Here is a 15,570-nt window from a genome sequence, read left to right as displayed (position 1 = left end):
TCCTCCCATGTGCTGTCGCTTCCCATCTGTGCGCTCTAATGTATTGCAAAGTCCACATAGAACTCCCAGATGATGCTTAGGATCATAGGATTTATTATGTCCCAAAGCACCTGTCCCAAAGCACTCACCCTTACTTGCTCAGTGCAGTGGGAGGCCCACTCTCCCATCGTCTGTGACTAGAAGACTCCTATTAAATAACTCACTGCATTGCATCTACCTATGTAGAGATGACAGAGTTTTCTATCAACATACAATAGCAATTGAGTGGGAAAAGGGTAATCTTTTTTGGCAAATAATGCTGGAATAGCAGAATATTCAAAATAAATCTAATCTAATCAAATACCTAAGACTATATATAATTCTTAAGTCAAAATGTACCAAAGACCTAAATATAAAATCCCAACTATGTTTTCTTAAGGTAAATAAAAATAAAGACATTGTTTAGAAAATGGAGAAAACAAAAAGTCTAATATTGGGAGAAAATATTTACCCAGAAGATATCTGATTTAAAGACGAGTATCCAGAATATATAAATAATTTTCAAGATTAAATGTTAAGAAAAAAAATTAATTAGAAAAAATATTGAATACACCTGAACGAATCCTACATATGCGTAAGGTATACAACCCAAACAAGCAAGCTAAACAAAGCACAGAGACGCACCACCACGGAGTCAGGGCTGAGTCTTTGACGCTGTAGGGCAGGGTGGGACCAGCACTGGATACTTTACTCTAAAATTCAGAGGTTTTTCAACTTAATTTGGCCTAGAGCCCCCTTTTCAGAAGAAAAAAAAAGTCAGTGCCCCTTGGTGATTAAGAATGATTGCACTAAAAGCCCAAGTCCAGGGACAAGTGCAGTTGTCTGCTCTTGCAGCCCCCTGAACCATTCCAGCCCCCCCCCCCCCCCCCCCCCCCCCGTGGGGATACTGTGTGGTGGAATGAAGTTTTTTTAATATGGCTCTTCTACCCAAGTCTCTGCAAATCCCACCAAACATGTGGGTGGGACTAAGCACACACGGCTTGTTTAACACCTAACTGTCCCACCAAACTTCTCCCAGCATACTCTCTTCCTCTTACTGCATACCACCTACCCAGGTCACCCAAGTCAGGATGGATCCACCCTGTAGTTAACTGTATACTCTCACTCCCTCTTTCACTCCAGAAAACCATTGAAGAATGCTTATTTCTGTGCAAAACCCTTTCCTCTATTTTCTACAATAATGATCTGATACAATATTTGTTTCTTCCCCGACTGACTTGTCTCACTCAGAATAATATCTTCCAATTTCATCCATGCTCTCTGATACCTGGCAGTTGAAAATTCAAAAATATTAACTGTGTTTCTTCCACAATTAGTCTGAACCCTGACTTTGTCCAGAACTTTCTCTCTCTCTCTCTACTAGCAACAGAAATGCAGGTTTTTCAGAGCTGTTATTTCTTGGGCTTGACGGGTAACTCAAAATTATGGAGGCAAAATAATTTCAGTCATCCATATCTAGCAAAAAAAAAAGTGTGTCTATATATGTAAGGAGAGAGGAGTCCTTTGTTTTAAATTCCTGTGTCATTTTATGAGACTAGAAAGATAACATTAAATAAGTCATTTAACTGTCCTAATTTCAGTTTACCAATTTCCTTTTGAATGGTATGAACTTTACTTAATTGATGTTTAGAAAGCATTCACATTAAAATATACAACACATTATTTTCTTATGTGCTTAAATCAATTTTTGAGATAAATTACTAAGATGCACTAGGCTTCAGATACTTAAAATATACTACTGGTAATGCAAGATTTTGTAATATCATGTGGAGTTCTACATATAGGTTTTTATTGTTTCTTCTGGAATAAAAAATAAAGTAAAATCTAACAAGATTTACTAGAAATTAAAATGAAATATTAAATATCACTTCAATTAGAACAGATTTATGGGATCATTAAAAGATAATTATTATTTTGTTAGCAGAAGCACCGACTTTAATTACATAATTAAGTTTTAGATTGTTTTCATTATGTACAGGAAGACTCTTGCAATTCTAATTCACCTCATTGCTTTCAGATGTGGTTTTGCAGCCAGGTTTATATTTTAAGATAAAACCATCAATCTATTTGCCCAGCTTATGTTGATTACTCTTAAAATGTTCTCAGTTCCTTAAATGCATAATAACAACTTCACAAGTGACCTAGGAAGTGATTGTCATTTTGTAGGATCCACTATATTCCTACTGATGGGTGTATTAATCTTGGTATTCTTGCATCACTCCTTTAAAAAAACCACGCAAATCTGCCACTCTGGAGACTCTTATCAACATTTTAGTGCCTCATCTAAATTCATATTAAAATTGAATTTCTCTTTAAATTGCCATTCATTGTGCTTGAACAGTCTCTATAGGATATTGCTAGCACTGAAGAAAATTATGAATTGCAATGAACTCACAAGTGATTCCATAATTAAAGTTATTTAATACATTCATTTACAGACCTAAAAAGATCTAACTTCCACATTCCATTGTAATATTGACATTTTCCCTATTATGTTTATCGTACCATTATATAAACTTTATCATGACTGATGATTCTTACTGGGTAATAACTTCAGATATTCACAAACAGTAGTTATACAATACTGTGATGCACTCAGAAAACCGACAAATAAATAAACAACTCACTGCATCCAGTGGATTCCAACTCACAGAGATCTAGTGGAACTGCTCCTGTGGGTTCTGAGGCTGTAATTTTTACAATTGCTGACAACCTCATCTTTCTCCCACAGAGGGGCTGGTGAGTTCAAACTTTTGACCTTGCAGTTAACAGAACAACATGTAACCCATCACGCCACCAAGCCTCCTTATGGTTTGCGCAGGGACACATAAACCTCTACTTAGATTAACAGAAATCTGTTGTTCGTTATTGTTAGCATAAGGGACTGTGCTCTTGTCACTGTTCCAGACGATTCTGACGCATGGAGACACTACAGGGTAGGGCAGAACTATCCTTGGGTGTTTCCCAGACTGCCACTCTTTTTGAGAACAGAAAGCCCCATCTCTCTATCAGGGAGTGCTTGGTGGTTTTGAACTGCAGACCTTGTGTATTGTAGCCCGATTCGTAACCTTTACACCATCAGGGCTGCTGCTTTATGCTCTTAGTAACTTTTAAAATTCAGGATTACCTGTCTCATAGCTGAGAATCATATTATTGAGTCCTGACTGATAAATAGTGTTGGCCCCTGAAACAGCTAATGCTCGGTGAAGGCTAGAGCCGACACCTGTCTTCCATATTGTGGAAGCAGGTTCGCTTGGGATATGAACATGTGTCTATAAAAATGTGTTTCTTATCAGTAGCTACCATTCAGAATGTTTTTACATAGGTGCTTGTGACTTGAATTGCAGTACTATCTCCACAAGATAAATAGCTCTTTTAAAACGGTTTGGAAAGGGAAGACGTGAAATAAGGTGCAAGTAGTTAGTTTATGGATCCAGGTGGGGAAATGGTGTAGTTTCCGTCCATCTTTAGCGTAAAAGGAGATCGTGAATGTGCTGAATATCCATGGAAATGTAATCCTAGAGCCTAAAGTCATATGTGATAAAAGCATTTGAACCGTCTGCATTGGATGTATATTACTGCTCTAACAGATTACCACAAATGTCGTGATTTAATACAACACAGATTATTGTTTTATAGTTCTGTCAATTCAAAACCCAACACTGGTCTCACGAGGCTAAAATCAAGCTATGGGCATGCCCTTTCTGGGGTCGCTCCGGAAGAGTATGTTTCTTTCTCTTTTTTTGCAGCTCCTGGTGTTAATTCTCCATCTTTTGAAAGCCAGAGAGGTCGGATCTCTCTGACGACACAGCTCTACCTAAGAACCAAGGGAAAAGGTTTCTTACTTCTGAGGAATCATGTAGTCAGGTTCAGATAATCAAAAATATTTTTCTAATTAATATGCAAGTGCAACAAAAGCACACTTGAAAAGTTGTTTTGTGTGTTTTTGTTTTGCCGTGTTAAGTGACACACAAGTTTGAGGAATTCCAGCCCAAATTCACTGCCATGGATTCAGGCCACAGTGAGACGCAGGATGAAGAAGAAAGTCTCATAGGGTTTCCAAAGTCAGCAATCACAAAGGAAGCAGACTCCAAGCCTTTTCCACCTGGACAAGCTGGTGCTTTCTAGCGCTTAATCTTTTGGTTAGAAGCCAAGTGCTTTATTACCATGCCACCGAGGCTCATATTTTTCTGGGGTGTTGATCTTTAGATTCTGCCTGCTATAGTATTCATACTGTGTTTGTTGTATCTTATAAAGATAGACATAGTTTGTATGATTAGATGATAAGTGTGTAATCAGGTTTCATTTTCATAAAGAGGTTGTCACATTATTTGTCAATTCATTCAATAGGTTTGCCATTTTGTACTGTACAGAATTAAATATCACTAAATTGAAGGCAAATCTTGTACCTAGTGGAAAAAAATTTTGCTGAAAACTTTTATTGAGATTGGGACTTGGTAGAGGATATTAACCTACCCAAAAGGACAGAAGCTATAATAAAAAGAGTAGATTCCCATTTTAAATATTCCAAACATTACTCTCATGAACTTCTTTGCTAAGTAAAAATATCCAGGTTTTTATTACTTACAGATAGGAACTTATAATGCAGACTGAGTTTAACCATACTTTTTGTTTGTTTGTTTCTGCACACAGAGCATGCAGTACAAACAGCAAACAGGAACTGTTTCCAAGACTAATAATAATAGCCCCAAATCATTGCACACGTGTTCTGGGTCAGGATTACATCAAAGCCTTCCAACTGACTTACAAAGTATTATTGTTCATTTTACAGATGAGAAAACGGAGAGGCTAAGTTTTAGTACTTTTGACAGGCCCCACAGCTACAAAATGTCAGAGCCAGGTTTGAGTCCATCTCAGACTTTAGAACCTAAAGCATCGTTGCTAGGTGCTGGGGTTAGAATCTATCTCACTTAAAATGGCCTCACCGTTTTTTCCTTTCAAGCCAGGATTCTTCCTCATGTCCTCATCACATTTTATTACTTTTGCCACTTTAATGATTTTCCAAACCCTTTGCTGCTTTATGTAGCTGCTCTTGTGCTTCTCATTCCCATAAACCTTAATGCCCTAGAGTCGATCCTGACTCACAGTGACCCTACAGAACAGAGCAGAACTGCCTTTAGGGGTTTCCAAAGCTTAGCACTTGAAGGGAGGTGAAAGTCTCAGTGTTTCTCCTTCAGGGCAACTGGTGCTTTCAAACTGCTGACTTTGTGCTTAGCAGCCCGATGCGTCATCCCTGGGCCACATCTCTTCAAAAACCCATGCCTTTTTCACTCAGGTTCCAGCAAACACCTTCTAAGCTCCTCTCACACCAGGCTGAAGCCAGCTTTTCGGATGAGATGATCTCCAATGCTTTGCTAGCTTCTTTCCATTGCTTAGAGGGCATGTTCTCCCAACCAAGCCTTTGCTCCTCTTTCAAGACTCAATTCAAATGCCGTTTTCTAAAAGATGCTTCCGCTCTTTACCCATACTGATTATCTGACCTTCTACTATCTCTCCGGAAAAACCTTGATGCACACAATGAAAATCTCAATTGTTGAGGGTTTTTTTTCATTTTAATAAACTGAGAATGTTATTCATGTACACATCCCCATCATCTACTATCAGCTTGGCATAAAGTGAGGGTTGTAGAATGAATAAATGGATTAAAGAGTCAGGGGACACAGAAGAAGAAGGAGATGGAGAAATGAAGCAAAGATAATTTTGTTCTTCATTAATACTGTTAGAGACTCTCAGTAAACAATCAAGTATTGAGTCAGGCTGTCCTTGTATAATGTATTCTGAAAGGCAATGCCATGCCATTTGTATAGCAGGGAACGTCTGATTAAGGATTGCCCAAATGAGGCAGGACAGCAAAGAGGAGCAAAGCTCTAGAGAAGCTTGAAATGGACATAACTCACCTAGCTTTGCAATGCCACGGAAGGACAGAGGTAGAGAGGGAGCTATTTGAGCTTGTATACTCAGAATATTATTTGCATTAAAAACACACAAAATAAATTAGAAGAGATAGTGAAAAGATAAAAAAAAAAATTTTTTTTGTTGAGAACGAAAACAGTCCCCTTGATATGGATATCTGACTTATTTGCAACCCATTTTTAGGACAAAACCTCCCTATTATATTATATATTCCAAGTATAATCTTTCCAGGTCTATAAAAATTCCAAGTATAATCATTCCATTCCATGATCTCCTCATCATTTTTAGGGATGCATACAATCCCATTGCATGTATCCACCAGAGTTTCTTTCTTTTTTTTTTTGCATTTAATCACCAAAAGACTGAAGATGTCTGGGCGTTTATTCAGTAATGGTTCTAAGACTGTGTCCATTAAATGCAAACAGAAAAAGGAAGAAGTCTTGGCAGAACAGGAGAAGTGATGCACACTTGATGATCAGATCGACTTATATATGATTCCTGGCATAGAGTCTAGTCCACGTTCTAGCTGTTTCTCTGGCCTGGGCTTCATTGGTCTTCCGCTGCTCAGCGACATCATTTGCTAACGGATCATCTGCATTGGGAGCACTTAACAAAGCCTGGATCAATAGCAGAACCTTGCAGATCTGCAGTGCTGGGGACCACGTATCTTTCAAACATATTCTAAACGTATTCTTCCCAACTTGTCTACATTAGGGTGATAAATTTCGGTCATGAAACGTACTTCAGGAGCTGCCATTGGGTCTTCTTCTGGAAGGAATAGTTCAAGTTTAAAAGTCCCTCCCTCAAAGGGGAATCCTGGGGGCCAGCAATGACCACATGAAAATAATGGCGTTGCTCTCATCTGGTTCTGCTTTAATGCCAAGAACTGGTTCTGCCAGCCAACGCTGGGTTTCCTTGATAATCTTGCAGGGCAGCCTGGCCATCTTGTCAGATCCGGCGTTCAGCCTCTGGTCTCATCTCCCTCTACCTGAGTTTCCTAATCCAGTCTTCTACTGATGGGCATTTCGTTTTTACCCCCATCTTCTTGCGATTATGAACAGTGCTGCAAGGAATATTGGAGGGCTGACATCTGTTCTTATTAAGATCCGTACTTCCTTTGGGTATACATCCAGCAGAGAGATTGATGGATCACATGGAATTCCTATTCCCACTCTTATGAGGGAGTGCCATATCACTTTCCACAGTGGTTTTACTTAATGACAGTCCTACTAGCAGAGTATGAGGGGTCCAGTCTCTCGGCAACATCTCCAGCCTTTGTTATTTTGGTTTTTGTTTTTTTTAACTTGCCAGGCATTGTTGGGGTAAGGTGGCATCTCATTGTTGCTTCACTTTACATTTTCAGGATGACTTGTAATCATGAGTATTTCTTTATATGTTTGTTGGCAATTTGATGTCAAATTTAGTGAACTCTCTGTTAATGACTTTAACTCTAAAATTTTAGGGTTAAAATTTAAAATTTAACTTTTTAGTTAGATTATTTGATGCTTTCTTAGCGAGGTGTTTGTTGCCATTTTCTCTATATGGATTCTGTAAATTAGTCCCTTGTCTGTTGCCTCATTGTTAAACATTTTCCAACTCTTGTTTTACTCTTATTTATGAAGTCATTTGATGCATATGTCTTGTTTTTAGTAGGTGTAAATCAGCTATGTTGTCATCTAAGGGTGTATTTTCCTCTTTATATTTGAGAGTGTGTCTGTGATCTGCAAAAGGGCACTGAAGTTTGCCCATACTTTCTCATTAATGATCTTTACAGGTTTTACATTTACTTCTTTGATTCACTTTGAGTTCATTTTTGTTCCTGATGTGATGTATGGAACGTGTTTCTTTCTTCTGCAGATGAAAATTCAATTTTGCCAGCACTATTTGTTGAAAATACCATCTCTTTTCATTAATGTTGTTTTCCTTTGTCTAACATCAGTTGTCTGTGGGTAACTAAATTTATTTCTGGGTTTCCTATTATGTTCAATTGGTATATGTATCTGTCACTATGCCAATTAGCCAATTATCAAAGAACTCTCATTTTATGAAACCACTGTTATAAGTGGAAAAAACTCAACAGGATAAAGATTTTCACACTAAAGAGAAAGGACATTGGAAATTGCAATGGTTGGGGAAAGAGGGACGATAAAGCAATGGACCAGAGATTTGGCTGGGCTTAATGTTGGTGAAATGGAACAAAGTAGTCAACATGCCACTACTAGTTTGTCTGTCATACTAGGTTGTTTGTATAGTTACTGTGATGCTGGAAGCTATCCATGGGCATACAACTAATAAAACTATTGTTGAAAGGCATGCACCAACCACAAAAGCCAGTGATGAAGGAATTGACGAATTCTACCAACTTCACTCAGCAATTGATCAAATATGCAATCAAGATACATTGATAATTACTGGTAATTGGAATACAAAACTAGGAAATAAAGAGGAATGAACGTATTTGGAAAATATGGTCTTGGTGAGAGAAATCAACCTGGAAATTGTGTGATAAAATTTTGCAAGACCAACACCTTGCTCATTGCAAATGCCTTTTTTTGAATAACACAAATGGCAAACATATGCATGGGCATCTCTAGATGGAATGCCCAGAAACCAAATTGGCTACATCTTTAAGAAAAGACAGTGGAGAAGCACAATATCAGCAGTGAACATTAGGCCAGGTGCTCACTGTGGAACATACCATTGATTGTTCAAATGTAAGTTCAGAGACAAGTCCACAAGAGCCAAAATATGGTATTGACACTATCCCATTTTGAAAGCAACTCAAAAACAGATTTGCGACGCTATACACTAATGACAGAAGAACTGATGAGCTCTGGGAGGACGTCATGAACATCATTCATGAAGAAAGCAAATGATCATCCAAAAGACCAAAAAGAAAGAAAAGATCAAAGTAGCTGTCAGAAGAAATCTGAAACTCACTCTAAATTGTAGAATAGCTGAGAAAAGTGGAAGACATTATTTTTTTTTAAGCTGAACAGAAAGTTTCACAGGGCCACTCTAGAAGGAAAAGTAAAATAATATAATGAAATGTGGATGTGCACAACCCCGTTAGAAATTCAAAAAGGAAGAGCATGCCCCTCATATCCTCAACTGAACGCTAGGAAAAAATGCATGCTTTGAGTTGCAATATTGAAATATTCTATGAGCAAACTGTTGAATGATGCCAGAAGCCTCAGAAGATGTTAGAAAGAATACACAGACTAGCTGTGCCTAAAAGAACTGGTCTACCTTCCACCATCTCAGGAGGTAGTGCAAGAAAATCATACTGATAGAAGCAGTTCAAGATGCAGTGAAAGCATTACCCCAAAACAAGGCTCCAGTAATTGATGTTAAACGAATGTAAAAATCAAAATATCATTAGAAAGAAAAGAAATCTTTTTTTTAAAAATCAAAGTGGATATCAAAGGAGTATGTGAAGCACTTGCTCATGAAAAACAATGGTTGAAGCCTTCAGTATGGATTACAGCTCAAGCTAAAGAAGACTCAAATCCTCACAACTGGACCAATAGGTAACATACTGATAAAGCGAGAAAAGGTCGAAGTAATCAAGAATGTCTGCTTATGTCGAAGCACAAACAATGCACATGGAAGCAGCCATCAGGATATCAAAAGGTTGGTTGCATTAGGTAAATGTGCTGACCAAGACTTCTTAAGAGTTTTGAAAAGCAAGGATATTACTTCGAAAACTAAGGTACACCTGACCCAAGTCATGATATTTTCAAAGTTGAACATTAAATATGAAAAACTAAAGAGGAATCAGTACATTTTAATTTTAGTCCTGGAGAATATTGAAAGCACTGTGTACTGCAACAAGGCCAAACAAATCTCTCTTGGGAGAAGTACGGCCAGAGATCTCCTTAAAATCTGACTGGCGAAATTGTATTTTACATCCGTTGCACATGTTGTCAGGGGCGACCAGTTCTGGAGAAGGACATCCTGTTTGGCAAAGCAGAGGGGCAGTGAAAAAGAGGAAAGTCCTCAAGGAGATGGATAGACACCATGGTTGCAACAAGGGGGTTCAAGCACAGGAACAATTGGGCTGATGGATCAGGACCGGGCACTGCTGCTTTCTGTTGTTCGTATGGTTGCTAAGGGTCAGAATCAACTCAGTGCAACTAACAGCAACAGGATAGAAATGTGTGAACAAGCTGAGGAAACACCGGAAGCACTTGTTGATCTATGCCAGGAAATTTGGAAGATAATCACTAGGCAAGCTGGCTAGAAGGGATCCACAGTTGCCCATTCCAAAGAAAAATGACCCAACAGAAGACACAAATCATAGAACAATATTATTAATATCACATGCAAGTAAAATTTTGCTAAAGATTCTCAAACAACTGTTGTAGCAGTCCATTGACAGGGAGCTGCCAGTTTTCAGACTAGATTCAGAACTGCAAGTGGAATAAGATATCATTGTAGATGTCAGATGGATCTTGGCTAAAGGGAGAGAATACTAGCAAAATGTTTTCTTATGTTTTATTGACTATGCCAAAGCATTCGGCTATATGCATCATAATAAACTATGGAAAGCCTTGAGAAAAATGAGTATTCCAGAACATTTCATTGTACTCTTGCAGAACTTGTACAAGGATCAAGAGTCAAGTGTGCAAACAGAACAAGGGAATGCTGCATAGTTTAAAATCAGGAAAAGTGTCAGTCAGGCTTCAATACTCTCACTGTACTTATCAAATCTGTATTCTGAACACATCATTCAGAGAAGCTGTTTTATATGAAGAATGGGGCGTCAGGTTTGGAAGAAAGCTTGTTAACAAACTGATATTGAGATGACTCAACTTTATTGCTTAAAAGTGAAGAGGATTTGAATCCTTTGCTGATGAGGTCAAGGACAGCCGCCTTCAGCATGGATTACAACTCTATGTAAAGAAGACCAAAATCCTTACAACTGGAACAACAGTTAACATCACGATAAACGGAGAAAAGATGGAAGTTGTCAAGAATTTCATCTTGCTTAGATCCACAATAAATGCTCATGAAAACATCAACGGATCAAAAGGCGTGTGGTATTGGGCAAATCTGTACAAGAGCTTTTTAGAGTGTTGAAATCATGGAGTTTACTTTAAGGACTTCAGTGGCCTCATATTCCTGTGGAAGTTGGTCATTGAATAAAGAAGAATGAAGAGAAATTGGTGCATTAAATTGTGGTGCAGGTGAAGAAAATTGGAAGTGTGATGGACTGCCAAATCTTAGAACAGGTCGGCCAGAGTGCTCCTTTGAAGCAAGGATTGTGAGACTTTGTCTTTTCTACTTTGGATGTGTTGTCAGGAGAGCCCAATCCCTGAAGAAGGACGCCATTCTTGAGAAAGCAGAGGGGCTCTGGGAAGAGGAGGGCCTTCGAGAAGGATTGACAGCCTGGCTGCCGCAATGAGACTCAAGGACAGGAACAACTGTGAGCAGGGCCCAGACCCAGTGTTTCATTCTGTTCTGTATATGGTCACAATGGATCGGAACCAACGGGGTGGCGCCTGACAGCAACAGCCAACAAAAGGAAGAAGAGAAATCAATGAGCAGGGGAGGGCAAGCTATTAGGGAGTCTGATTTGTGACTTAAACTGTTGAACACACAAATTGATTATCTGAAGCTTAACCCCCCCCACCAAATTTACAATTAAAAATGTGATTAAAAATTCCAAGTACGTACAATAGTTCATAATAACAAATTGGGACTATTTTGGATGCACAGCTAAATATTATCATTACTGTATTATTTTGTTAAGATGATTTAGTGCACCTAAATTTGTTTTTAATGCATTTTATACACTATGTACTCTTTACTAAGAGTACATAAACCATTTAAATAATGTTAGCTATGTTATGACTTTCATACAAATTCTATTTAAGACAGATGTACTTGAATTGAACTTGTTTGCGATCCAGGGACTGCCTATGTTCAACTCATGATAATTCATTTTGACCCATGGAGAATTGCATTTGCTTTTACATTTATAATGACTTCTCAGGTACAGCTCATAACTTATCAAGCAAGCAGACTCCTGCTGTGTGCCATCTGAGGCAGAACTAGCTGCTCCTAGCATGAACGTAATCTCCCTTCCAGAGCTCGAGCAGTCTGTTCTGAATCTGACATGCATTATTGGGCTCTTACGATCCTACTCTAGGAGCATTAGACGAGGCTCGCACTATAGACCATTTGAGAAAAGCAAACAAACTGTACTACGCTTAGCCTCAAACAACTCAACAAGAGATTCTTCCTTTAAAACAAGTGGAAAAGTGAACAAGACTCTGTAGTATCAGAATTAAGTGTATTGAGGATAGTATGAACTCACCCCAGGATTCGGGACAATTTGTTTTTATAATGATTACAGCCAATCAAGTCTAATGGGCAGGTCTACTGTCACATGGGTTGCTATGAATAGACTCAACTCTAGGGCACTCAGTAATAGTAAGGACTCAGAGCAAAGAAAAAGAATTGAAGTCTTCGGTAATCCATATAAGCCTTACTGGGAAGTATGCATTTAGTCTAATATGTATTTCATATTTATTTGTTTGAAAATAAGATCGTTTTTGTTGTTTATAGTTGTCTTTCAGCCTTTTTCATGAGTCAACCAAATTGGTAAAATATTTATAAATTGTATCTTTTATTTACCTTTGAAACAGAATACTGCTGTTGAATAATAATAATGCAACATGCTGGTTTTGAATAATGATTAATTATTAAGTTTTTATCTTATTCTACAAGCCTACCTTGTGCATATCTATATATGTGATATGTATATACATACCTATATGTAGATATATGTGGATATATTTATATGTATATGAACACCGCAGCCATCAAATGGATTCAACTCATAGCAACCCTATATGTGGTTTATGAGGCTATAAATCTTTATTGTTTGAACTACCAACCTTTGAGTTAACAGTGCAACACTGACTTGACAGCACTACTAGGCTCCTCTGTATTCTACAGTGAGAAGAAAAGGTATTTCAACATAAAGTTAATGTCAGTTATCTAGTGTTGCTATATACGATAGGTAGGTGGCTTAAACAAACTGAAATTTATTTTGTCACAAATTAAAGGGCTAGAAGTGTTAATTTAGGATGTCAGCTCCTGAGTAAGGCTTTCTTTATTGATGGCTCTTAGGGAACACTTGTCACCTGTCATTTGTGGGCATTCGTTGGAGATCGTCACACACCTTCACATGTCTTTGGGGTATAGGAAGTTCTCAGTGCAAGGATTCTGCGTCTTAAGAGTTTGACTAAAGATACGCCCTAATGCTGTAGATTGTATTCTTCCTTATTAGCACCATTAAAAACATTAACCAAACTCCCACCACCATATTTATTCTAAGTCATAGCAACCCTGTAGGACAGAGCAGAACTGCCCTTTGGATTTGCAAAACTGTAAATCTTTAGGGAAGTATAAAGCCTTGTCTTTCCTCCCAAAGAGTGGTTGGTAGTTTCAAACTGCCAACCTTGGGATAGCAGTCTAACTAAACCCACTTTACCACTAGGGATCATAGATGCTAGGATTTATAATACATAGGCAGATCACAAAATAGAGAATAATTACATAATAATGAAAAGCATGGCCAAGTTGACACAATTCCGTCCATAACAGTCACATTCAATCCTAGCCCCAGTAGTACCCATAACTTTAGGAAAGTGCATGACATTTTTAACCCTTACGCTGTCATTGTAATGCAAATAGAAAATGAGTTGATTTAGAGCATTCTTAGCTAGATGAAGTCACGTGCGCTTTTGGGTGGTTTTGCATGTGGGATGTACCCATGTGTTTATGGCTAATGTTGCTGTCAATTGCAGAAAGCTTTTCCAGAACCCCAGAAAATGTCCCAAGAAGACCTCTGTATCTCTTGTGGTGTATACATCAAGAAACCGTCACCATAGTACCATTCTTTAGGCTACTATGAGGAACAAGATGGTTTCCAAATAACATCAATTCTCTATGCATATTCTAAAAAGATAATTGTGCCTTTCATCTATTAAACATCAGAATGGATCGTCTGAGCATCTGTTAGAAATGATTATTTGTTCTCCGTTCCCAAACCCAACATCTTTCCTGAATCTTTGCTGAAGTCAAATAGAATATAGTTTCTGTAAGGAGAAAGATGTGCAGGATGGGATCATGTGTGTCTGCATTTTGCCTATAGCCCAACTCCCATGTCACCTGCAGTACCTTACTATGGTTTTAGAAATCTTGTACTTGAAGCCCATAAGAGTTGCATGGGATTTTATGCTTAAGTCTTGAATCTTTACTACCATTTTGAATAACGTGTATAGAAAAATATTTTTTTAATTCTAAATATTTGACTTACATGTGAATTTCTGACCTCTAATCCATTTGGGGCTACTTGTCCCTGAATTATAAATATATTATTAATTTTTAAAATATTATAGATTCATTTTTAAAGTGCCAATATTATCTATTGCATTTAATATTACTACAATGAAGGCCTTTCCTTAGTCTGTTTTCTAGCCACTAGTAATTAGCCCTTCATTATCTTTCATTGTGATAAAATACATATACTTGTAGATAAATTGCATATATTTCTTATAGATATAAAACTATAAAAACAACTGTGCGTATCACTACCTTGTATTTCTTTTAGATAAAGTTAACGTTTTCTTTATGCATTTAATTTCTTACTTATTATTCATAAATTTATTTACACTCTCAGTTGGAAACATTGTTGATCTAAGGAATGCTACTGCATGCTTTTGAAGTCAAAAATATAGCCAGTATATTTAGCACGCCAGGCTTCAAGCTGGGCTAAATGGCATTTGTGTTGAATGTTTTTAATTATAATTCTCCAAAATGCTACCAAACAAGAGACCCAGAACCTGGATATGCAAAGACTTGTCAAGCATGTCTCACTGTAATTCTCCTTCCCTTTCACAGCACATCATGCACGGGAATATCTCTCCATCCAATAGATCAGATAAACGAAATGCTGTTCAATCTCATTTGCTAGTCTTTTCTTACCACGTATTTTTCTTCTTTCCTTCTTTTTTTCATTTACTCATACAGTTTACAGAATCAAAATGGAATGTCAGAATTTCCTGGTGGCATCAATATTTTGATTTATTAAAGTAAATTGAACTCCCTTTGATCATAAGATGCCCTTTGCTACAAATAATTTACACATTTAGAATAAAGTAATTTAAAATATAATCAATGGGGTGAAAATCACAGGATGGAAAGCACAAATGATCACAGGAAATTGTCAGCTAAGTTAAAATGAACACCAAACATATTTTTTGGAGTTTTTGTTCTTTTTTAAAATTATTATTTTATTGAGGGCTCGTACAATTCTTATCACAGTCCATACATACATCCATTGAGTCAAGCACATATGTACACCTGTTGCCCTCATCAAACTCAAAACATTTGCCCTCAATTTTAGCCCTCAATATCATTTGCTCATTTTCCACCTCCCTCCCACCTCCCTCCTGAACCCTTCATAATTCATAAATTATTATAGTTTTGTCATAAGTTACACTGTCTGACGTCTCCCTCCGCCCTCTTCTCTGCTGTCCATTCCCCAGGGAGGAGGCTATATGTACTTAGATTCTTGTAATT

At 37.6% G+C, this 15,570-nt stretch overlaps 1 protein-coding gene and 1 pseudogene across 1 annotated transcript in view; one reads left to right on the top strand and one right to left on the bottom strand.

The window, feature by feature from the left end:
* Positions 1–15,570, top strand: part of SNTG2 (syntrophin gamma 2) — a 442,011-nt gene that overhangs the window by 317,690 nt on the left and 108,751 nt on the right. The window lies entirely within an intron of this gene.
* Positions 6,459–6,917, bottom strand: LOC101659641 (annotated as a pseudogene).

This window comes from Echinops telfairi, unplaced genomic scaffold (genome assembly GCF_000313985.2).
Source record: "Echinops telfairi isolate 266 unplaced genomic scaffold, ASM31398v2 ScPeMD7_3509;HRSCAF=4178, whole genome shotgun sequence".
Classification (NCBI taxonomy): Eukaryota; Metazoa; Chordata; class Mammalia; order Afrosoricida; family Tenrecidae; genus Echinops; species Echinops telfairi.
This window is presented reverse-complemented; position numbering and strand designations above follow the sequence as displayed.